This window comes from Strix uralensis, chromosome 5 (genome assembly GCF_047716275.1).
Source record: "Strix uralensis isolate ZFMK-TIS-50842 chromosome 5, bStrUra1, whole genome shotgun sequence".
NCBI classification, from domain to species: Eukaryota; Metazoa; Chordata; class Aves; order Strigiformes; family Strigidae; genus Strix; species Strix uralensis.
The window spans coordinates 78,563,655-78,589,273 of NC_133976.1; the positions used below are offsets into that span (position 1 = coordinate 78,563,655).

Here is a 25,619-nt window from a genome sequence, read left to right on the forward strand (position 1 = left end):
TGCAGAGGTGTATAGTTACAATCATGTTAAAAATCGAATCTAGTACTGACTAAATGCAAGACTTACGTCTTGCTGATTAGGTATCCTGCAAGGGGCACACATGACTTCAAGTGAAGATGAGAATTACTCAGAAGAAAATGTATACCAACCACAAAAAGTGACATCCTGTTAGTTTGAAGGCCATGTTAAGAAAAGACCATATTTCTTAATGCATTGTGTATTGGTTTTTTATTGCTTTTTATTCGTAGCTTTCTTAAACGAAAGAATAAGGAGCTTGAAGTTATTTCAAATTATATCAGATTTCAGCTCATCAATTTACTAAACCCTTTACATGGATAAAAGAAATTATGTTAACTTGAAGTTCAGCCTTAACAAATAGTGTGTTTTTACAGTGAATCCAAGTACACTTAAACAGGAAAAGAATCATTTGTATTGTTCTGATTTAGGCAGGAAATCACCACAATAAATTTCACAAATTTCAAGGTGGGAGAACACTAAGAAAACATTAAATCATCATCCCAATACAAAGCACCTGAAACAAGTTCACACTTATTTAATCTCTTAGTACTCTGTCCTCAAAAGAATCATGTCCAGCTTGCCAGCCTTTACAGTGCATACAGTCTCCTAAAGAGAGAGAAAAAAAAAAATTTCAGATGAAGTGGAGGAATCAAGATAATCTTGTTTATTGAAATTGAAGTCCTTCCCATTCTTCTGAACTTTATCATGATACATTTTATATGAGTTACATTCATGACCAAAAGAATGTGTCACTAACAGTTAGCCTTTAATTTAATTTGTTAGGCCAAAAACATTGACATACATCAACATGCAGATGGAGACAATGGATTATTACCTTTTCATTTGTGCAGTGAACAACTATTGTAAGTACTGATTATTCTCTGGCTCCAGGCAGCTTTTTTGTCAAGATCCTAATTATTTTTTTCAGCTGAAATATGAGTTGACAAGTTGCAAGCAATTGAAAAAAAAAAATTATTCTAGCAAGGTGTATCATTTTAGCAATTTGACTCTTGTTAAATAATGCTATTTAATTTTTTACAATCAAGTGATCCCTACAGGTTAGTATAGATAATGTCACAGTACACTTCTGTTGCTTTGCAACAGGCCCTTTTTTCTGTATTTTCGCATTTCTTAGCAACAAGAAATCGCTATTTTTTCTTGGGACCTATGCTAGAAATATTTTCACCATCTAGTCCTGTTTGAGTGATGTTTTCTATTTGTCAGCCCATCGTGAGTGATTGAGAAACTTTTGCATGAACTACAGTAAATCACATGACAGTTACTGTTATTTTTAGTGATTACGCTAAATCATTTCTCTACTCCTTCTAAAAGTGCAGTCTCATCTTTCTAGGTTGTGCAGCTTGATCTACTTACGAAATACTACCATTGTGGTCTCTATCACAGTTCCAAATCACATCAGAATGAAACTCAATAGACTCAAAATACCTAAAACCCACTTTGTCTCAGGACACTGTTACTCCCTCTGATCTCTCCCACGCGCGCTCAGCGATCACCATATATCGCATCTTTGTTTTTTCTCAAAAGGTATTCTAAATTTTTATTTCTGATTTGCTCTGTTTGCATACTGTCTTATCTGTGACAGCAGTGTATGCTTGACAGTGGTATAATGATCTTGATGGCAAGAGGTTGTTTATTTGGCGGTGGTACTAGTTGCAGAAGTTTCCACTGGAGGGAGTATGGTAACATATGTCAGTAAGTCTTGGACATTTCAGTATGAAGTTTGTAAAGACATTCAAGAGCTTGGTAGTTTAAGCTGCTCTGTAAACACAGAGTCTTAGTCTCAATACTGACACCACATTTTCACAAGCCTTCAGGTTTTGGAGGATCTGCTTGAAGACTTCGGAGTGTTTGGGGTTGTTGAGCTCATCCTAGTGGTTTACAATGTCCACTGCAAATATTCTCTCTGGAAGAGCTGTTCTCCTCCAAGAAATGGTGAAAGGCAGTATGGTGCTTGGATTTTAAGAAGGGGTAATGTTCATTTCCTTGGAAGATGAGCTAATGTCCCTTTATTTGGGAGAAATTTGATATAATGTAAGGAAGGTGCAGTAGGTTTTAATTTATAAGATTTCTGTAGCTTTGACTTAAACTATCACAGTTGGGTCTGTCTTTCACTGCATTTATGTGTGTGTGCCCATGTGGTCCATACATGCATACATGAACAGTATTGGCATGATGAAGCTTGCCAGTGGTTAGAGTCCTGCATGTTGCCGTAATACACATAAATTATAGTAATTGCTGTATTTTATAAAAAACAGAAGTGATTCTATGAGCTTTGGCTATGTTTTCTAATTGGTGCTGTAGTGCAGAAAGAGTATTTCTCACATTTTGAAGAGAAAATAAGCAACTTCTACATTTGGTATCTGTATTTTTTGCTGTACACAATAGATGGCACTAGTAGACTACATGATCAGGGTTTATTTTCCACGTTCAGGCTGGCAAGTACAATAGTGTTGTAGGTAGCTTTAACTGGTTTTAATAGTCATCTGGAGACCCAGTTAAATTTTTTTTTTTTTTTTTTATTATGCCTTTGTGGAAAACAAGTCAGATCTAAGTTTCCTTGCCATCCCTTCCTGCCTTAATCTGAGTAAATATGTTTTGCTACTGCAACATGTAGTTTCATAGCAACTTCAATATTCAAATTAATTTGTCTAAATCAAAGGGGCCACTTGCTGTAGTTAGCACTGGTGCAAGCTGCAATTCAGCTGTCATTATTAAGCCACTTCCCTTGGGAAGTTTTTCCTACCCTATTACAAAGAAGATACATTCTACTCAGTAGCTTCAATAGACTTCTGCAAGTTTGCAATGGAGCATCAGAAGACAATATAGACCTTATTTTCATGAAACAATAAAAAACCCCCAAGATTTTAATATTTCAAAACTGAAGCCATTCTGCACCAAGAAACAGTGACGTGTCAGGTTGTAAAAAAAAATAATTCAAAGACAGCTGCTGCATCCTGCATCTATTTAAAATCTGCTTTTGTTTACATATAATGTCTGTTTTCAGTTATTTCCTTGCCTAACTAAATACTTGGATAGCATTTTTGCATGTGTGCTGCGAAGTGTAGCAATAATGCAGGCCTCTGAACTTCTATTATTTTACCTGGAATTATACAAGCTGAGTGTTCTTAGTCTTAAATAAACCACACCAAGCATAGCCTCTAAAAACTCTCATCAAATGTTGCGTGGATTTTTTAAAAATAAATAGAGAAAGTGCTTTAACAAAGTATGAATTCTTTGTTATTGATAGACATCTTTAACATGGTAGAACCTCTTACTCCACAACATGGCTCCTCTCCCAACACGCATATTCATTGTAATGATAAATTCATTGTAAGTGGAAGGTACATTGGCAAAAGTGGAAAACACATAAAAAGTCAATAGATTAAAGTTAATTTTAAAGGTCTTGTGGAAGACTAGGGAAATTCTAACAAGGAAATAAGGAAATAACACTGGTAATGAGATATAATGAGTGCCATAGCTTTTATCTTTGTGCATAAAGGCTCTTTTTTATCTTAGTTCATTTTAGCTAGAATCTGGAACTATTTATTTTACGTTTGTCTATGGGTGACTGGATGATGCAATTCTTGAGCAATACTACAATTCAAAGGAATTTTTTGTTCCAATCAACCAGCTTCCCCCTTAAACATCTAATGTGTGGATAGTTCAAAAACTTTGACTATGATCCAGCCAAATTATTTGAAATAAGGGCTTATGCAGCTAGCCATTGTCATATCCCAGATTTTCTAGGCTGGCTCTGTTTTTTCTAGGAATCTGTGCTAGATTTAATTCATATAGGTGGCCTGGGAAAGTCAAAAACTATTATTTTGGAGTTACCATAAATATTGTTTTATACAATTGCCAGTCTCTTACACAGTTTTCCATAGTAAAATAATTTGTGGGGGTTTTACCTTAAAAAAGTTATAAATAGAATTTTGTACAGATTTGAACTTTCACTAGGATTACACCTAAAATCTTGTCTTTACTGCTTAGAACTGAGTTTGTCCATAGCTCTTGATCTTAAGGCAAAAAATGTAATGTTCATAAACTGCTGATGAAATATTACTCTGTTCTTATAGACAGCTATTTAATCTTTGAAGATCCAAATTCAATAGGAGATAAGAAACTTCACTTGAAGGAAAAGTGATCTTCTTACCTTTATTGAACTAAAATCAGATGACAAGCCTTTTACTGGCTTTAATTTTTAGTAATTCTTGCTCTGCTCAGCAAGTGCATATGTTGTTCATAGGGACTGGGGTTGTTTCCTGGATAGCTTCTGGAGTTTGTAGAATAACCTCAGGGATGAATCTGGAAAATAAGTTATTTCTCTGTAAGCAGTTTGAAGGAGATGTCTGTTCTGCTCTTGCTCCTTAAGCCCAACTTGTTTTCTTATTGAAGAAATGGAAATGGCGTGTTCAAAGCTAAATGTTTAGCTTTAAGTCTTAGTATCAGAACCAATACCACAGATTGCAAAAGGATATAGTTTTGATTAAGCCTCTAATAATATTTAATTTGAAATTCAGTGCAGAAGTTATCGTGTATAAAGATCATGGCACTGTGGCAAGATCTGAGAAGTCCCCAGGTAGCTGTAACAGTCAGAAGCAAGTGAGGAATCAGGAGCCAGGCTTCAGCAAGCACTCCTTTTCTTAGGAGTGTGGAAGCTTTCCACTGGCATGACTTCCTCTCGGTTTTGGGGGCACAGAGATGGTGCCATTTCTTATTTCTCCCTTTGTCCTCTGTCCTTCTGTGTTACCTAATACTCAATTCATACAAATTCTGTTGGCAAACAGCTCTCCTAGTATGTTAGTATTAGGATGTGGTTTCTATGATTCTGTTCCAGAAATCATCTTTCTTCATGACAGTCAACAAATTAGCCTTATTTTCCTCCATTTTGTGGTCTCAGTCTGATGTCTGGGGAATTTAAACGTATGCAGGTAGTCAGTCATGGGTGCTCTCTGACCTGACTGCCAACCAAAATCAACTTTCAACTGAGATCCTGCCTACAGCTCGTGTAGCTGGTTAGCTTAAAAGTGTTTAAACCAAATATTTGGGGTAATTATAGTATTATAGCAGATTTTAAAGGGTGATTGCCAGTGCTGTCAAAGGGTGAAGCTGACATTTTTTCAGTATCCCTCCTTGCCAAACAGCTTTAAAATTTGAATATTATTATTGTATTAGCATAGCTTTTTATTCTTGAACTGAATTTAAAACATGCTTACTGTTTAGGGTAGGCAATACAAAATCCCTATTGCTACTTTCCTGGAATTTCAACCAAAAGGAATGGTACAACATTATATAATCAGATTTTTTAAAAATCAACTTGCAGTTTTACATGGCATCTTGTGTCTGCTCATGGCAGCCAGAAATGAGCGTTGCCATTGAAAACAGAGAGTCATGGCAGTATATTCACTCCAAAAATACCTTCTGGTTGCAAAAATATTTAACAATGTTAGGACTAAAAAGGAGTGAGAGGAAACTAAAGAAAGACAGGGTTGGAAACTGTTCATTACACTGTCAGATAAAAATTCAATATGGAAAAATGCACAAACAGACAAATAAAAAACAATTTCTAGAGTAAAAATGCAGTCTTACAGACCACTGAGTCTTCTTGAGTAGGGGTTGAAGGATGAAAGGGGGTTGACTCTTAAACCACTCAGTTAAATTCGCTGAGCAGGAAGCGCTGTGCATCAAGCATTCAGGTCAGGACTGGGGACAGATAAGTCTCTCCCAGATTTCTAGAAAGAATAGAAACACTGCCTTTGTGCATACCTCTGGGTTTTGGATAAACAGAAATCTCAGAAACCAAAATCCTAGCAATATCATGCATGGGTTATTGAAAGCATCCCGTAAATCATGGTAGCAGTTAAATGGCATAGCAAAATGGGAATTAGTGGTCTCTCAAGTTTCTTCAAGGGGAGCTGGAGATGGGTCATCAGCTGGAATACTAAGTTATGTAACCTTATGACAGAATCAGCAGCTCCCCTGCATTTTTGTCAGTTACTCTTAAGGCATGCAGACTCAGAAACAGGTCTAAAATTTAGAAGCTGATAGAACAGGTAAGAAAGAGGAGAGCACCCATATAAGAAAAGAGGGAAGGAAAAGGTAGGACTACAGGGGTTTGCCTCAAAGCCTGTGGAAATGAACATGCCACTTGTCCCTGGCCTCAGTGGAAGTAAAGAAAACCATAAAGAACTCTTTATTAACCTGTAAGGAATATGCAATCAATTACATTAAATGACAGCACATTACATAGAGGGAGCACTTTTTCTCCAGTTTCCAGATACTAAGGATCAATACTTTGGTAGGTTTCTTTGGAGCAAAGTTATGTTGTAACTGCAGTCACAGGACCTGGAGAAGAGGTACCTGCTCACAGACTGCAGTGGATCAGTCAGAGCTAGGAGGACTTCTCCAGTCTGTGGATTTTCAGTGTAGAATTTGGGATAACTGGAGATTGTGCTTGCTTGTAAAGGTCCCCATGTAGCTTCTGGCAGGAAGACACCAGCTTGTTTGGCAGTCCCATAGGGAACACAGGAGAGTTCTTTGCCAGCAAAATGACAGAACTAGGAGAGGAACAGAGCCTCTGAAATGAAACACTGAGGAATGAGCTACACAGGAAAGATGTTTGTGGTGTTCTGCTCCTGTCTCCAGTGCCATGTGGGAGACTCTGAAAAGGGTGTCACTATGGGTGCAAGAAGGGTTAGCTTGATTGTGATGGGTTCTCCACTCCCAGCAGCTAAGTGATGGCTGAAATATATCTCATGGAGTCAATGCACAGAACCCTTCACATCACAAGATGGGAAAACAGGAACCTAAGTCAGGAGCCCCACGCTCATCACTGAAAATTAGAAAAAAAACAAACAAAACCAAAACAGGAAAGAAATTGGAAATAAAATAGATGCAGAACTACAAACCTCTGTCGAGCCTAATGGACCAGTATGATCTGGGGAGGAAGAAAGGGAAGGGAGCTATGCTGATGCAACCGAAGAGCCGCAAGGTAAATGACCACCCATCAAATAATATGTAACGAAGTCTTAAAACATCTGTTGGCAATCAGAAGGAGGATGGAGACTCCAGCAGAAAAGGGCGGAGATGGCTTGTCTTACCTGTGTTTATACTGGGCTGAGTTAGGATCAATCAAATGTGCTGTCGTGCTTCATCCAACCAAACCTATGGAATTAATTCTCCTAAATACTCTGCACAGGGGGTAGTTCTATTAGTCTACTGCTAAACCTGTCTTTAACATAAAAGACTGCTAATCTGAACTCACTCCTTAACATATGGTTGTTGCTGCCCTGATCATTTCTTTTTGGGCTATTGTGAATTGTTAGTATCATTTTCTTTAAACAAGGGAACACATTATTCTGAAAGTGCCAAACAACATCTTTATAATTATCATGAAGTCTCCTATAGAGAGTTTCCTGTTAACTTTCATAGTGTTTTGAAGAAAATTCTTTTGAAGGCTTTTGTAGGCTCTTGTCCAACATATCTGGGGAGTCTGTTTTTCAACATCTAGTTTTACTCTTTAACATTTATTTATGGCCACTTCAGTGCCTTTAACTTCCTAGGATTTTAAAATATTTTTTTAACCAACTTAATCATCTCAGATTTGCAGAAATTTGAACAGAGACCAGCTGATTCACTAGTAATTAAAGTATAATCACAAAACCTGTTCTTAAAACAACTTCATTTACAGCTTGTGTTCTTCTTTCCAATGCTGTGCATGAACAGGCACACAGAGCTAGCTTTGTTTCGGCCATGTACAGCTACACCAGAACTGTGCAGGGTGCAAACAGGAAGCTATAGAGGCTGAAGTTCACAGCAGATATTGTAAACGGGACATAAATGCCAGTGCAAGTTCCTTTCAGCAAACCTAGCCATTTTTGTCACTTTTTTCCCCAGGTAATTTTTTACTTTGTCTTTAAACCTGCTTCTTTGTAAAGGATACCAATTGATGTCCTCTTTCCCCTACCCGCTTAGCTACCACCCCTTATCAGAACTGCAATTTAAGATCCTAGAACAAACTGGAATAACTTAGGCTTATGTTATTTCCTGGCTGTTTGTAAAGGTCAGAGTAGCTGGCTACTTCTTGTATTTACATTTACAGTGATGGGAGCAAACGCTTTTATAATGAATCCTCTTAAATTTGAAATACAAATCCAATCACTTCCTGAAACGTCCATTCCCTTGAGATCATTTCATGTTTGCTGCTGCTTTTGATTCTCCACATTGTTCATGGTAATTCTTCTGCAGGTGCATTGTAAACTACTTTCCCTCTGCCATTCAACTCCATGCATAACACACTGCTTTGTATACAGCTCATTACTTCCCAACATCTACTTGTAAATAGGGACGGTACTGTTTCAAATAAAGCAGAAATGACTAAGCCCATCATACTGCTTCCCAGGTAGCCTTAAGATAGTGTGTGTTTCTGCAGATCATATTGCAGCTGACATCTGGCACGCCACACAGAAAGAGAGGATTCGTTGCCTAATGGTTGAAATGTTCTCAATCAGTAAATACTTAAACAAAGCTGGAAATTGGCAGAATATGAGGGGTCTCCTGTTAAGTAGGACATCTGCCTGTAGGATATTCCAAAAGAAGGCCCTAGGAAGGAAAATTATGAAGTGAGAAATTGTTTGTGTTAAGGCTAAAGTGTTCAAAAAACAAGTATTGTTATTAGATCTGAATTAGCTCCTCTGATGTTACATCAAACCTTATTAGCCTTCTTTTAGCAAAAAGCTGGGGCTGTTGCTTAACTTTTTGGAACGAGCCATGAATTCCATTGTTTTTCAGAGGCTGTGGTTTGATTCCCAGAACCAGAATGAATCTGATTCTTGAGCTGGCATATACCTTTAAAGCATTCCTAGATCAGGGCTCTGAAAAGAAAGGCTTTGGTTTCAAAACCTCTTCCATATTAATGGGTTCCTTATGGGTGATAAAGGTGCAATTATGAGAGATGAAGAATCAGACTGAGCAGTGGCAGTGGGCTGTGCAGCAGTCACCCTTTTCAGATTCATTGGAGAAAAGGGGTAGAGACTGGGGGTACTTAAATTTGGCTTCAGGAACAAAATGAGATCTCCTAACCATGCTACATGGTAGCTGCTGTGTTAAGGCTGTTTACAAGAGGACTCATTCAACACCATCAAAATCCTGTGGAATCTTTCCATGCCTCTTGGATTTAAATCACATTCTGTTCCTGTCACACTTATCTGCTCAATGCTAACTACCTTGAAAAGGCCTTCAAAAGCCATTAGCAGAAAAAAAAACCCCTGCTTACTATTTTTGGTCAATAGTGACTTATGAGTCAGGTAAACAGTGGTTCCCACTTTTATCTACTGACTATTGAAATACTCAGTGCACACATTACTGGTGGGGCTGGTCTGTGTAATTGCTGCTTCCTGTTTGTCATCACCTGTCCAGCAGTTGAATACATTAACTAAATTTTATCCTCCTCAGTTCTACAAATACATACTTGCTTATAGTTGAGCCTAGGTATGTTTGAATGACTGGCCATGCACTGCTGTGAAACAACCAATAAAAATGAGCTTCTCCTGAAAAGAATTATCTGTATTACACAATGACATAACATTAAGGGTATCACAGAGATGAGGTTGGATGGCACCATGTGCCCTGGGTTATCCATCTTGACATGCTGTGTTACTTAGCAGATTACAACTGGTGCTCCATTTATCATCCTTTTCAATCTCTTATCCAGAAATGGTTCTTCATGTAAAGCAAGACTGATAAAAATGTATTAATTTGCAAGAGAACTCAGAGCCAAAGCTAACATAGGTTTTGTGCTCATTTACACTTTGCCAAAAACTACAGGCTTTACAGAAGAGCTTGCTGATACCTTATGGCAACAGTGTTGAAATGCCCAGCAGACTTGGCAGGCTAAGTTTTTAGCAGTCATAAGGCTGCAGATGTAGAAGTCTTGGACAGCTGTCTTCACCAGTCCAGTCTGCATATGTGACCTCATCTTTGACCTGGCTGTTGGGATCGTGTCAAAAAACGTATTTTACCTCATTAGGTAGCAATCAGAACTATCTAAATGTGATCTGGATCATGCATCCAGATTCAACAATAAGGACTGCTGGATGAAAAGTTTCAAATGTATCCTTTGCACAACATCCTTTTGAATGACGCATACTCCTTCATCTCATGTCATCTAATCAGTAGATGTTTGTCTTGGTTTTCATGAAGTGGTCTCCAAATGGTTGTTTTCTCCCTTTTTTTCTGGTATCAGTCCTGTATTTAAAATTATTCGATGATAGACGGGGACAGAAAACTAGAGAACAGATAGCCAAAATCAAGTGTTCATCAGATATGATGGTAAAAATGAACTCCCAAGACTTATGCTGTGATTATATTAGATTAGGAAAATTCTTTTATGTGCCTGGACCAAAGCTGCTAGATCCTGTCTTCTGGAGCTATTCAGGACAGCAAGGCTTCAATATTCATGTGGAAGAAGCCCTTGAAGGCCGCTAAGCACATGGGCTTCAATGCACTTGCCTTTATTCAGGAGGACATCCCAAAGAGTACAGCAGCATTTCTCTCTCACCCAGCACATAAGCTTTCTTGCAGTCTCATAACAGAGTACATTTGCTGTGCAGATTCAAGACGCACAGGGTGTCACCTGTGAAAGGGGTAACTAACAAACACCTTCCTTCAGAAAACAGATCTTCCAGTCTTACTGCACAAGGATGGAAGAAGCAACAAAGAAATTCTCCCTGGATATGTTACATGTAACCTAATACCATTCAGTACCAAACCTTTTATTGCAGCAAGTTGCAAAGAAGCAAACAAAGATAAGTGACAAACTTTTCTTATGGAAACCTACAGCCTTGGTCATCCAAATTCAATTAGAATACAATAAAAAAGTACTATATTAGTATTATTATTAATTATTAAAGCCAAGGAAAGTTTTCCCTGGGAATGAGGGAATTAGGTATAATACCACTATCCTTAACTATCTATACAACAGGTTACACCTCATGAAATGAAAGGAAAGCTGTCTTTACAGGAATTACTCTGGGCTTTTTGAGGAACAAACGGCAACAGTCTGGTCAGGAAAGTCCATTCATTCTGAAAGAATACACCTAAAACCAAGAACTTAAAAAAAAAAGCATTTCTTTCTTTTCTGGAGGCAGGCCAACCAAATGAAGAAAATCAAACTGTAAACTCCATGAACTTTGTATGATGCTGAGATTTGTTTATTTATAACAAAATGGAGAAAAAAGAGGCAGGAGCACCTATCTTGTAACATGAACTTTAAAGCGTAAAATAAATATGAAGCTAAGAAGCACTCAGGCCCAGGAATCCAAAACAAAGTTTGTTCAAAACGTGAGCAGAGGCACAGCTGTCACAATGCTGACTTAGCATTCTTCAGGTTTCAAAGGAAAGTCAAGTCCATCAGTATTTCCATATCCAAGTAAATCGATACCTAGCTTTAGCTGCAGACACTGCACCCATTCACACTCCTTCATCAGGGAAACAACTGGAATGCCAGTTGTCCTTGGACACACACACACACAAAACCCCAAACGAAACAAAATGTAAGTAATTGCACAGTGATATCCTGTTACTGCCTCTCATACAGAAGACAACTTGGGGCTATAAATTGTCATAATTTCAGTTACAGTTTGGAAAAGTGATTCCCAAGCAGAGTTTGTGGACCACTAGACATCCACAGCAATCCTCAGAACCACTGATGCTCCAGGTTCCTGGCAGACAAAATCTGAAGGTTGACAATAGTTCATTGCTTTAACTTTTTAAATTATTACTGACTTGGAATAATTCTTCTCTCCATTTTTTTCAGAAAAACAAATTCTTTCTGCAGTCATTTAGGTATTACACTGAGTTTGGTCTACATCATGTAGTTTAGGAAGTGTATTTTTTTTGTCCTTCCTATGGAGTTGGCTATTGCAAATTGCCTGCAGGAAATTTAGAAATAAGACAAGTTTTTCAAGGGCGACTAATGTTTACCTGGGGAAAACAGGCTTTATTTTGCACTGTTTACATAATTTCTTTTAAAAAATGGGTGAAAGTTTACATAGTGTGTTTCCAAAATGTTAGTATGCTGACAGATCAGTAAATATAAAAGCTGAAATCAAATGGGAATTTGAGTAATTCACTCCATTTGACCGGAAAGAGAATTTTCTCTCTGAATACTTGCCTTTTTCAAGTTAGAGGGTGGTGGGGCTATTTTCCGAAGCTTTGCCAGCACATGAAGGAGGACAGGTGTTTCCATGTCTGGTCAGGCTAACAGTGGCAGGAAGGATGGAACCACGCTACATTTACTTTATCTTAGTTCACCAAAACAAGGTTTCAGTTGCGGTTTTAAGGAAGCAGAAAACACCAATGGCTGGCAGCAGCAGCTGATGAGAAGCAGAGAAGAGGGCAGCCCGCTATGAGACAGACAGGGCTATGTCAGTTTGTCTCCAGTGAGCTCCTATAGAGTGGTGGCTGGGACAGACACCTGCGGGCTCCCAGCTGGCAGAAAGGTTTCTGCCATTTGTGAAAGCTGAGCACAAGGGGGACAAAATCCCAAATAAGGGCCATTGAGGTACACCATGAAGAAAAAGCCAGTCTTCTTTACTGCTGCCATCATCCTAACTTCAGTTTGTCGCTCTGATAATCTTGACATGCAAGGGAATATTTCTCCTATAACCTCCCATTCTTGTTCCTGCTTGCTCAATTTTCGATGTCTTGCTGCAATGCTTAGCTTGGTTAAGTAGCACAGCTCCACTATAAATCTCAGGTACGGCTCTTTTCTCAGCAAGTTAGACCAAATGGCAGCTAAAACTCTGGCAACTCCCTGCAGCCTGCCTGCAGGAGGACTCCAACTTTTCCTGCCTTTGGTGGATCAAAATCAGTGGGAGGCAATTATTGTTATTTTTAGCAGAAAGCAGAGTGCAGGAACCATAAACTGGATGGAAAGGTCTGAAATGTGGAAAATCTGAAATTATACAAAGGCTTGTTTTCAGTCCTCATTTATTATCATAAAGCAGCAAAATCTGATTCTCTTCTTATCGCTAAAGCTTTCTTACTAACTAGTCTGCCACATTTCTGTTGGCACCTCTAATCGCAGGTGTCCTTGATTCAAGGTTTATATCTGTAATTCAAACAGTAATGAAGGAATGCAAATATTTTAAATATTGAATTAGTTTGGACTGAATGTGGTTTTTGAGCACTTTAAAAGAAGCAATAAAGAAACAAAAAAAGAAAAAAACACCCACCTGTCAAATTTCACTTTCTGCACTAAGTTGATTAACTCTCTTCCATTCCACTCCCCTCAGTCACCCTGTCTTTTTACTCTAGTATATGTATTACCACTTTGAGAATAAGTTCCTTATGATTTTGCTTTGTGGAAAACTACGTGCCAGTTTTAAAGCTTCTACAGTAAGTTTTTATTTATGAGTCATTTGTACCAAAACCAGACACTTTTGGAAATGAATGCTGCCAGGTCAGGACATCTAAGGAAAACATAACTGAAAACTTAATATTAAATCTTTTTAAAGTTCCTTACAATGATCTGACAGCAGAAAAGCTCCTGCCTCTCGTAATATTTAGAATTTAATATTTTTTCACATATTGCCTAACCGTATTGAAGAAGTCAGATGTGATAATTTCTATTAGGTAGCATGTCTGTGCTTTTGCTACGGTTTAAGCATTATTATACTTGCTATTTTAAAACAGGTGATGCTAAGAGAATTTTTGAAGCAGTCACCCTTTGGCCACATGTACACATGTGCTGATGTAGGACAAAGTTTTTCTCAATGGGAGCTCATACTTTCTGCTCTACACATAGCTGTTGGGGACCTTAAAGAACATTTACCATGCTGGTCTAAGTTGCTCTCTCTCTTTCTGTCTTGTCATGATGAGTATATGATCAGAGCAAGTGATGTCGAAAACCAAAAAGTTCATACCTGCAACAACACACTGTTACATAGTTCCCCCTTTTCCTTGGGTCTTTCTCTCCCATGTGTACAAGAAAAGGAATGAACACAATGCTCAGTAGAACATTGTCAGTCAGAAATGACTTCTAGCATGCAATTGAAGCCATCCTTTTGCAAGTACAAGTCTTTTTACTGGAAGTATGCTAAGGAAGTTAATAAGCAGATGTTAGAGATCTGTTAGTAAAGACTAGAAAGACTTATGGCTTTTCAAATAGGCAAAATCACATAACATGATATTTCCTGTTTACATGTTTTAAATATGAGACAAAGTATGGGCTCTCTTGATCATTCAGTTCCTCTTTGGTAATAAAATGCTTCTGAATTACGTATGATTTTATCTAAAAAGCTACGTTTGTAGAACAAATAGGAGTCTCTTCAGTCCTGTTTCTGAATTTAAGACAGGATTGGGATGCAAAATAAAGCCAAAACTTCTCACAGTGTAACATAAAAAGGACAAAATACATCATATCTTCATTAAGGCAATCTTAGCAGCTTTACACAAATATTTCTAACTGACAATTTGTAATATTCCAAAGGGAATGTGACAAAAATCATTGTTTTAAAGTTTCATGCAAATCAATTATACCTCCTTCCAAGTACTCTGAAGTCTTTCAAAACCAGAAAACTGGTTAAAAAATGTTCTTTCCAGATCTTTCCATTAAATCTTTCAAACATTCACTTTGTCAGATAAATTGAACTCACTTGCTGAACACATTATCTACACAAACCCAGACGAACATCTTTGCATTTGTGCAATTTAAGCTACTGCCCCCCTAGAGCTCAAATGAATGACACAGAGTCATACTGGCTGTTGTTTTACTAGATTCCTTCTTTGTTTGTTTGTGTGTTTTGTTTTTAGGGAAAAACTTTCAGTATCTCAGTGGTTCCACCTAACCAATTAGAGAAAACCTGCTACCATATGGGACATATGTCACAACTTCTGTGTTTCATTATTTGCTACTATCTCTTTTTCCTCATTAGGAATCCAAGTCACTAACCACGTTAGATGGAAAAATACAAGTTTACTGAAAGCTGCAACTGAGTTTTGACTCAGAGGAAATGCAGTTCTAACTCATTTCCTCAAGTGCCTGCCTATATATTTGGGGATGGCCAAGATACACAATTTATACCATTCAGGCATTCTCCATTCAAAGTGGGATGCAATTTTCTTTAATCCTAGATTTGCCTATTTTTCCACTTTGCCAGCCAAAAAAAACGTGTTTAGAGAATGCGTTATAGGTGCCTGTGGCAACTGGGTATGTTTATCAGGGCATCTGTTGTTGCACCTTTTACTGCTCTGTCAGAAAACTATTTCCTTTTGTTACAATTGGAGTTTTCAGTTTTCTTTCAAGAAACCCCTCCAATATTCAGAGAGCCTTTTGGTGTGTGCTATTAGTGCCAAAAAATGAAGTTTTACCAGACCTCTTCCCAACATCTAATTTATATGCACCACTGCTTATTTTTTATTAGGTGTTATTTGGTATCTTTTCCACACTATTCCTCCCCACACAAGAAGAATGAGTCAACCCTTTTCTCTTAGTCTCTGATGCTTATACGTATTAAAATTTCAAGCCAAAACTGGGCTTTGCAACCATCATGTGCTTTTTTCCATAAACATGCAAGCTGTATATTGTCAGCTTTAAAGCTACCTGTGCAACAGTACAATCTGAGCCTCCTCTGCAAGTGTACTGCCATTTGTGTTTTAATTTTGCAGTTATGCTCTGTATTTCCATAGGGAGAGTCCCATTTCATTATCTTTCCTGGACAGTGGTGCAGGGCAGCCATTACTTTCATGGTTTTTGGACACGGTGTTCTGATGCTTTTAAGCTGAGGGGAGCTCAACAGAAAATGTTGCAGCAAAAATGGCCAGGGAAATCCCTGCTGTGGGATGTTTGCTCTGGTGTGTTGTGGTGCCATGACAGGCTGGGTGCTACCATGGGCACTGTCCCCACTCGGCACAAGGGGGAAACGAGCTAGTAAAGATTTTACTGAAGGTTTTAAAGTTCTGGTAGGGCTGGACCTCACTGGGAGGAGAGAGATGATTGAGGAGGCCAGTCTTGGAGCTCTTTGAGAAAACCCTCAGATCTGATTGTCTAACTTGATGTCAGACTTTCCTCCACACTACGAACATGCTTGGTGACAACTGGACTGTGTAATGACCAGTGTGTTTGTCTCTGGACCTGATCCTGAATTGCAAACGCAACCTCACCTCAAACCTGTCTCATCACTACAGACTTGCCTGGTGATCTGGACCCTTGGTCAAACTTGGCTCCCATCACCAGACCCTCTCTGCTCATCTCACCTGGAGGCTGTGGGACTGCACCTGTACTGGCCAGCTCTGTGTCCTGCTCCTGCCTTGCCACCAGCCTCAGCTCCTGTCTTGTCTTCCCTCAGGGGAAGGGAACCTGCCCTTGCTGCTTCCTGACAAAGGCTTCCCCTCTGACCTACACGTGAGAACACTGAAGCTGCTCAAAAATACTTTTTTTTAACAATACGTAAAAAAGCAACTGACTTTTTCTCCCTAACTTTCTCAAGAAGACATTTTGAATTAAACTTTTCAGAAACAAATGATCCCAAGAAGGGTACGTGGCCTGGAACATTTTCCCCCAATGGTTGAAACATTGCAGGTCTAAAAATCTGCTCTAAGTAACTATGAAATTTTTATAAAGACTTCTGTGCCATTTTGCAAGAAATGAATGAAGGGAATAAGGAGAAGCATGGAAAAAGGGAACTGGGTAAGTCAGTGAGGCATCATGAAAGAGCTAGAGGAAGCAAAAGGAGCAGAAGGCCAGTCTTTCCTCTCCGGAGCTCTAGTCATTCCTATGAAACAAACACGAGCTGAAAATTGTGATGAGTGGCTAGTGGCATTCTTCAGGGGTCAGTATTGGGACCAGCACTGTTTAACATCTTTATCAGCAACACGAACAGTGTGATTGACAGTTTACCAATGACACCAAGCTGTGTGGTGCGGTTGACATGCTGGAGGGAAGGGATACCATCCATAGGGACCTTGACAGGCTGGAGAGGTGGGCCCATGCAAATCTGATGAAGTTCAACAAGGCCAAGTGCAGGGTCCTGCACATGGATCAAGGCAATCCCAAGCACGAATACAGGCTGGGCAGTGAGTGGATTGAGAGCAGCCCTGCAGAGAGGGACTTGGGGGTATTAGTGGATGAAAAACTGAATATGACCCAGCAATGTGCATTTGCAGCCCAGAAAACCGATCACATTCTGGGCTGCATCAAAAGAAGTGTGGTCAGCAGGTTGAGGGAGGTGATTCTCCCCCTCTACTCTGCTCTCAGGAGACCCTACCTGGAGTACTGTGTGCAGCTCTGGGGCCCCCAACATAAGAAGGACATGGACCTGCTCAAGCCGGTCCAGAGGAGGACCACAAAGATGATCAGGGGCTGGAGCACCTCCCTTATGGGGACAGGCTGAGAGAGTTGGGGTTGTTCAGCCTGGAGAAGAGAAGGCTCCAGGGAGACCTTATAGTGGCCTTCCAGTACTTAAAGAAGGCTACAGGAAAGATGGTGAGGGACTCTTTATCAGGGAGTGTAGGGATAGAATGAGGGGTAATGGTTTTAAACTGAAAGAGGGTACTTTAGATTAGATATGAGGAAGAAATTCTTTACTGTGAGGGCACTGGCACAGGTTGCCCAGAGAAGCTGCGGCTGCCCCCTCCCTGGCAGTGTTCAAGGCCAGGTTGGACGGGGCTTTGGGCAACCTGGTCTAGTGGAAGGTGTCCCTGCCCATGGCAGGGGGTTGGGACTAGATTATGTTTAAGGTCCCTTCCAACCCAAAACATTCTATGATTCTATGAAAATTGACTCCAGCTACTGCAACCAGCTCAGATTCACCATCACAGTGTAAGAGAGCAGGTAGGCATTTCAAGTGACATCTTGACCAATCATACTCAGAGCTGACATACTTTTGGGAAATAAGGGTGAATGCTCTGGTTTAGAGGGCTAAATATTATTTCTGCTATTGCCATGGGATTGTTTATGCAAATGAATGTCATGCAGAAAGGGTTTAGAAGCAATGAAAAATATAACAGCCTGTAAGTCAAGACACTAAACTGGCTAGTTGAAGTGAAAGGGACTCTTAAGTCAGACTCCTTAACTTTAGCTTTTGTTTAAGCTCAGTGAACAATTTAATTATGAGGAAAAGAAAGCCTTTGTTAAAGATTTAATCCTTTGCCTTTCACTGAAAAAGTTTGTGCATAGAACATACAAAAAAATCGTAGAGCAACACTGAGAAATACTAGCACTGGTGTTTCTTATATTTGCAGTTCACATGTCATCTTGGCAGTAAAATGGGGCTGATAGTGCTTACAGCAGCTGTAACTTTCCCCTCCCCATGTACCAGGGAACCAAAAACTGGAGACATCCCTTCTGGAAAATTAAATATTTTCAAAACCACTTATTTTTCTCTGATCTGTTCAGCAAATTTGTTTTTTTGTTTTTCTTCCTTCCTTCTTCCACATGCAGCACAGACCATTTACAAAGAGAACTACAGGTGGCTTCCTGAGAGTAATGGTCCGGGAGAAGAGGAAAGGGACAGCGGCCTTAGGATGTTTTCTATTTACAAATCCTAACCAAGAGGTTTCTGTTTCCTCTCATGCAACTTTACAAAACTGTCTTGAAAACAACAACCAAGCCACAAAATTCTTCAGCTACTACTTTTCCAACATTACTGTGAAATAATTCAGATATTGCACGCCCTAGTGTTTAGGGGTTTGGGGTCTTTTTTCACTTGTGTTTTGTTAAAGAATGATTTTTGTAAGGCTGACCTAATGTATTTGTGATTTCCCTCTGGGACTCTTGAATGGAAGTGCTAGGGAGGAGAAAAGCTTTTATGTGGCTTTGCCTTCCCCATTTCTTCTTTGCTGATCTAGAACCATCTGATCTTGGCTTGTGCCTAAAGGCAAATAGATCAGAGCTGTAACCACGGTGTAATGGTTTCAGTGATTTTACAGAAGAAGGTTTCATCACAATGTTCCCCCTTCTTCCAAAATCTTGAGTAACAAAAAATCATAAACTAAAGAAAAAACACTTCAGAGCAAGGTGGGGAGAAGCCAGGAAATGGTTTGTGACAGCAGGAATTAGAAGAACTTAGTTGAAATTAGGGATGGTAATGTGTATTGCTATCACTCCATGACTTAATGAACTTCAACAACAAGCATGAATATTTTTAAAAGGCCCTTGGGACAACAGAAGAGAGAATTTCTGATCTCTGAAAACACCAAAGAAGTTTTACCATTTTTTTCCATCAAATTACCAGCTGCTATGGTTAAAAACAAAACCTGTCATCATATATTTTGTTAATTCTTTGGTTTTTCAGAAAAAGAGTATAACTTGTAGACCAAAACCTTATGTAGGTCACTAAGGTTGCATAAAATACTGTGTAAATGCTGTCATAAAACCAAACAAAGCAAAATTATTCTGCCGTAAATAACATGTGGTTACCATTTGTTTACAATTAAGTCCAGCTATCAAAACAAGCTAAACATTTTGATAAATGGTTCACAGCCATTTTGTAAAGAACACAGATTAGGGGAGGTATATCTAACATCTGCTCTTCTAGTGTCAGCAGTACTGCTGAACCTCAGCTCCCTCTGCCTGGGCAATATGCAAGCTACCAGGGCGCTCAGGGGTCAAGCTACATCGGCTCATTGTATATGCTTCTCACTGCACTGTCCACTGGTGAGCTGATTCCACTGAAGCTATCCTAATATTTTAAAAGAAGAGAAAGAAATGCAGTGAATTCCCTCTTCATTTCATTTAATTCTTTATGAAAGGATTTATAAAGAAGAGTGGGATTTGAGGTTGACAACACATCATTTTCTTAGTACACAAATGACTTAAGATCAGCAATTGTAATTTGTCTGGAGGATAAACACGGAAATATTTTGCACTAAAGAGCCGTTGGAAGTGATGTGCAGAGGGGGAATGTCTGGTTGCCTGTGGAGGCTGAAGGGAGGCTTGCTTCAAAGCCAAGTTTCAAATATCATCTGTTTTCACTATAACACTATGTAACAAAACAAGCCTCAGTAAAATTTTCATTTAAGTGGGAGAGAATTTAATTGTTTTGCTTTTTTTTTCACTGTCATCTCTCCTCTAATTCAGAAAGATATTTGAAGGAATTTTGTTTGCCTGCATCTTGGACATAAATAGAGAATGTGCACTGCTCAGGAACAGATGAAGTGTTGCAAATTGGAACTAAAAATGTAAACCTGTTGGGAAGTTAGGAGCGTGTATGTGAGAATGTGTACATGTGGATGCATTTTTTGTGAAGTGAAAGAGTTTATATAATAAAAACTTTCAAAATCTAAGCATAAAGAGTTTGTCCATAATCAAGTTAACCATTAACAAATGCTTTTTTCTCCCCTGTTCACTCTGTTTTCATACGTAGGCTAGAGAAAAAGAGATCAAGCAAAACTATTAAGTGAAGACTGGCACTAAAGAGAATCTGCTATGCAAACCTAAAATCAGAAAGGTTATCTATCTTCTAGCTAAGTAGGAAGTGTATGTGTTAGTTGAGAAAAGACATAAACTTCATCTATGGACAATTGCTTGCAACTGACAGCCATGAAACCTGGAAGGGATGAGCAAAATGACTGCTGATCATAAGTTTCTCTCTTATGGCAGGGTGATACTCTTGGCAGGTGATTCCTGTGTGATAAGGAGTCTCACACAATAAGGATGCATACTGAAAAATGGCCAAAGTATGGCATTCAAAGTTGTATGGCTAGCACCTGAAATGGCTGTGTGACATTAATTGTGGCTATAGCTTGATTGTGTGCTCAGTGCGTGAATAAAATGGTATTAAAGATGCCCAACGGAGACATGCTAAAAGCTAACAAAAAATATATCATAACCCCTTTTAAAAAAGGAAAAAGGAAGCCTTCTCAGGGGAAGGTGAGGCTCACGGCTCCTGAAGTCAGGTTATTGGGTCAGCAGAGCCCCTGTTGTATATAGTCTGGCAAACCCCACTACTGACAGAACATCCATTACTTATCACACTGCCTCAGTGAAGGTATCTGATGAAAGAATCCAGTGTCAAATACTTGGGCAAGATTGAGCAATTCAGTCCCCGGGAGAGGTGAGATTAGCAACACACCGTGCAGCAGCCAGCTGGGGCCTGACACTGGGTAGCTGTTCTTTGTGCTGCTGGTGGCTGTGGCTCATCGTAATGCCTGGAAATCCCGTGGAGGGCAACAGCATGTAATGGAGCAGAGGGATGGATGCCCAGAAGAGGCAGGTCCCGGAAAAAACAGCTAGTGCAGTGTACATTGATATGTGTGACAATATAGACACAATAATTGAAATGGAAAAAATGTCCAGAACAGGAGAAAGACAAGTTCGGTTATGCAACCCCCTCTGTTTATATGGCAAAAGGAAAGTTTGTACTCCCACCTGATTTTCTGAGGACTGCCTTACACAACACTAGCACAGCATGGCCCACTTCTGAGTACAATATAAATAATTCCCAGAGAGAACTGTCCTATTGTTCCTGTCCTCTCTGCCAAAGCTTCAGTCGCCACAAAAGCATGGCATCTCTCTTCATCCAAGCTGGTAATATTTTGAAATGTTTTCTGGTAACTGTATACTTACAGCAAGAAGTTCAGGGAAATGAACAGAATTTGATTTCCTAGGGAGCTCAAGCATGTGCCTGACTGGCTTTGATTTCTAAGAAGCAGGCTCTAGGTGTACTTTTCCTATAGCAGGGCTACAGACAATGGCCTTATGCTCATAAAAATCTGTTGGAGACAATGGAAATCCTACTTAGAGAACCTCAGATTCTAGCTGTTGGGCAGACCAGTTGCCACTGGTTATAATCTCACTGGCAATGTATTAGTGTTGTGCTGTTCTGCTGATTGACACATTGCCTGAATAAAGAAAATCCAGGAGACAACCCTAGAATTGAGTTAGGGCTGTAACTGGAGAGGTGTAAAGGCTTCTGGCTGATGAGAGGGCCTAACCTTAGGGGAAAGGCGTAAATGGGCACTTTATAACACCTCCTTCTGACATTGATCACTTGGAGTCCAGGAAGGCTTCAGCCAGGGATGCAGCCTTTCTTCAGCTCAAATGTTATTACCCTATCTCTCCCTTTTACCCAGTTACTTATTTTCATCAAACCCATAGGGACCCCAATCTTTGAGATGTCTTCCTCTCTCCCCTAACAAAATGTGACTGAAACTAGCCAATAGGTTCTGAAAGTTGAGGAAAACTAAGGACAGACACATGTACAAAGTGATGGTGTTTCCATAGTAAATCAGGCTGAAACACTTTCCACAATTAAAATATTATGCAGAAGCTATTGCAGAGTCATCCTATAAAATGTAAGAGCTCAAAAAAGAGACTTGCATGGTTTTAAACTATGGTAATAGATCAACTCAACAATGTTTGAAGAGAAAGGATGCCAGGAGGCTGGAAGAACAGTAACAAAACTTAATGTTTACAATAGAAGAGGAGGCAGACATGAAAGCCAAGTCAGAGGCAAAGAGAAGTTACAGTAAAAAATACTAATAATCACCCCTGCCCATGATATTTTAACTGTATTCAGCTGCTTTGAAATTGTCTTCTCGATATATGCTTTTGTGCAGGCAGACTTTTGTGCAGGCAGGCAATTTTGACATCAGTTCCCTAAACCACACCAAACACATGATACGGCATTACGAACCATTTTTCACCTAATCCATTTTTATAAAAATACTGGCTGACGCCTATTTCACCCTTTGCTTTTGATGATGCCAGGCATCACGCTGGGCAAACGAGACAATGTTGTTCAAGGTTTCTTGGAAAAAATCTCTGTTGTTATTATTTGGCTGCTCCCTAAAAGCACTGCACTGAGGAAAAAGCAAATGATGAAAGAACCGAGAAAAAGACACTCCTCGTTTTCTCTGCTCACCCCCCTTCCTACTTCTACTCTACTTTAAAAGTAGGTGAACTGGATCCAGAAGATCAAAGGATCATCTCAGTATGCAGAAGTATTCTTTTTCAAAGAGCTGTTGGGAAGCCATATAGAGAAATCAGCACTGGAAGATGTTCATTGTGAAAATCTAGCTCTCACTGGGGAAGAATTCCCCATGCCCCTGAAAAACAGTGTAAACTGTGCTACAAGAAATCACACCAGGATTATGGAAACTGTTGGGAGCATGGAGTCAGCTGAACGCTAGAGATCATTTGTTTGAAAGCAAAAAGGATGATCACAGTTCTTAGGAGAGTTATCATTTAAAAAGGGCCTTAGAAGTCTTTTCCACTGTCCAATTCTTCACAGGAGGGCAATTCAAGTGTACTCAAGTTCTCACCACTACAAGTGACATAAAGTGTAAGGTTTATTAAACAGTTGATGGTAATCGCCTATAAAAAGAACTGTTCATATAAATGTAAAAAATTACTCCTGGATCCCTTTCATCTGTCATTTTCAGCACTCAGATGCATGCTCTTTCCAGTAAAAGACTGGTCCCAAGCCTAGCACCCACCTTACTACAACTTCTGATTCCACAGACCAGGACAGAAGGCAATAATAAAGCATAAGAAAAGATTTGTGGTGTACAGGGAACAGCATGTCCTCAGACAGAGTAGACAGCTTTCAACTAGAAGCTCATATACTAGAACATACAAGAGCTTGATAAGCAAAAAGTATATTACTGAAATCAGAGAATACTATTATTTACCATTTCATTCCTTCAGGGAGAGGGTACCAGTTATGAAGACTGATGGAAAAAAAAAAAAAAAATCAGCTGTCTGCAAAGTGAATGTTTGTTCAGAATTTTCCTTTCCACCCATTTACCTGAAAATAGGAAATACACCGAATGAGAAAACAATACATTTGTTTAAGGTCAAGACACTGACTTAAACAACTTTTTAAAAAAATCCAAATAAAACTGAGTGTTTCGTGCTACATCTGTCTTCTCCCAAAGACCTGCATTTTACTTTATAGCCATTTAAACTTGTTTCCTCAAAATGAGTTTAAGTATGTGGAGACATATCCCATGCTAAGCTTGTTTCTGTCACTCATTTTCTGTATGGCATGGGGTATGTTATTTTAATTTTCTGCTTAGTTTCCCTCATAATGAACTAGTCCATGGAACTCCCTTAAAACAATATTGTATTTGCAAAGTCAGACGATCAAACTCAAGGCAGGAGTATCCAGAGCTTCCCGAATTAATGCCAACGTTTTTGGAAGCACTAACAAACTCATAATTTAGCACTGAACATCAATCTCTGCTCACAGCTGGAGTAAAATCTTGGTGGCAGGAAAATGGACTGCCGAGCACCGCGGTACTCCTCACATCTTCCATTAAATCATTCAGTATTGATTTTTACCAGAGACAGAACTGCAAGACTAAGCAAGCCACAGGCCTGAACTAATGTGCCAGTTCCTGTTTTGCCTGTAAAGTGAACTGAGTGGAGACACCATCCCGTGAAGTATCAGGAGAATAACACTTTGGACACTAGTGCAGGCATTTGACCTGCAGGCGTCTCAAACAGGTTGCCAAATTTTCTAAAGAGTAAGAAAATACACGCTCCGTTTTGCAGACAAATCCATTGTAACCTTGTATCAGCTTTTCAGAGATAAAACTGGATTCTCAGAAAGCTTAAGACCATGGAGAACTTCAGTTTCTTGCTATATAATGTTATGGAAAGAGAAACCGACCTGATCACATGCAACTTGAAGTGCTGATCTCAGTGATATTCTCTTTTTCCAAGCACAGGCTATAGCTTCTTATGGCTTTTTTTCACAGAATGTCAAACTATACACTTACTGGTGTAAATAACACACACTGGAAAGAAAAACAAGAGAGAGAAAGAGAACCAGCTTGGAAAAAGAACCATCAATTTTCTTTTCAAATGTAGCTGAACAGGAGAGTTGAGAGGGAACAGATTAATAATTAAGAGTGCTAAACTAGGACTTCAGTATAAAGTTATTATCGTGTCCAGATGTTGTTTTTGCCTTTGACAGTTGTTTGAGGTTTCACTTACATAAATACAGATAGGCATCTAGTGTTAAGGCACCTACATGCATTTAAAATGCCTGTAATATCTTTAAGAAACTGACTTTTATACATTAAGCAATCCAGTTCACCTGCAAAATGAGGAAGATGGTGATGGGGTAAAAAAAAATTGTTTGTTTAAACACTAAGTACATAATTTACTAATAGTACATAATTAGTATTAACAGATGCATTGAACAGTTATCCCAGCAACAAGCTGAAGTAGTTCTCATGCCTACAAATGGTAGTATTTCCCCAAATTATGTTTTTAAATCCATGTAAAATTTGGGTATATTAGACACGTATGACTGACACCTCTTAATGTATACTGCATCTTTTAAAAGTTCTTTGGTGTTGGAAGCTCTTTAAAAATAAAAATCACTTTAAAATGGACTTCTTCCCTTGAAAGTATTACGTATATCTGATTACTATGCAGCCAAGTTGAAATATTCCCTCCATCTTCTATTCCAAAACAGATGGCAAATAATGAGCAAGTTGGAATATTCTCTGCTTATAGTATTTAGCTTGCGGTTAAGGACCTTCCAACTTTCTGGGTTAGCACCATCTCACTAGAGAACTGCTGTAGATCAAGGAGGACTAGCAGAGCTGACATAATTCAATCTCAA

At 39.1% G+C, this 25,619-nt stretch overlaps 1 long non-coding RNA gene across 1 annotated transcript; it reads right to left on the minus strand.

Moving 5' to 3' along the window:
• Positions 1–209: 209 nt before the first annotated feature.
• Positions 210–24,777, minus strand: LOC141943824 (uncharacterized). The gene is made up of 4 exons (XR_012629071.1): positions 24,657–24,777; positions 23,674–23,789; positions 4,193–4,344; positions 210–624 (listed from the first exon to the last, which is right to left on the minus strand). It is a non-coding gene; the product is annotated as an uncharacterized LOC141943824 (long non-coding RNA).
• Between the last annotated feature and the right edge of the window lie 842 nt (positions 24,778–25,619).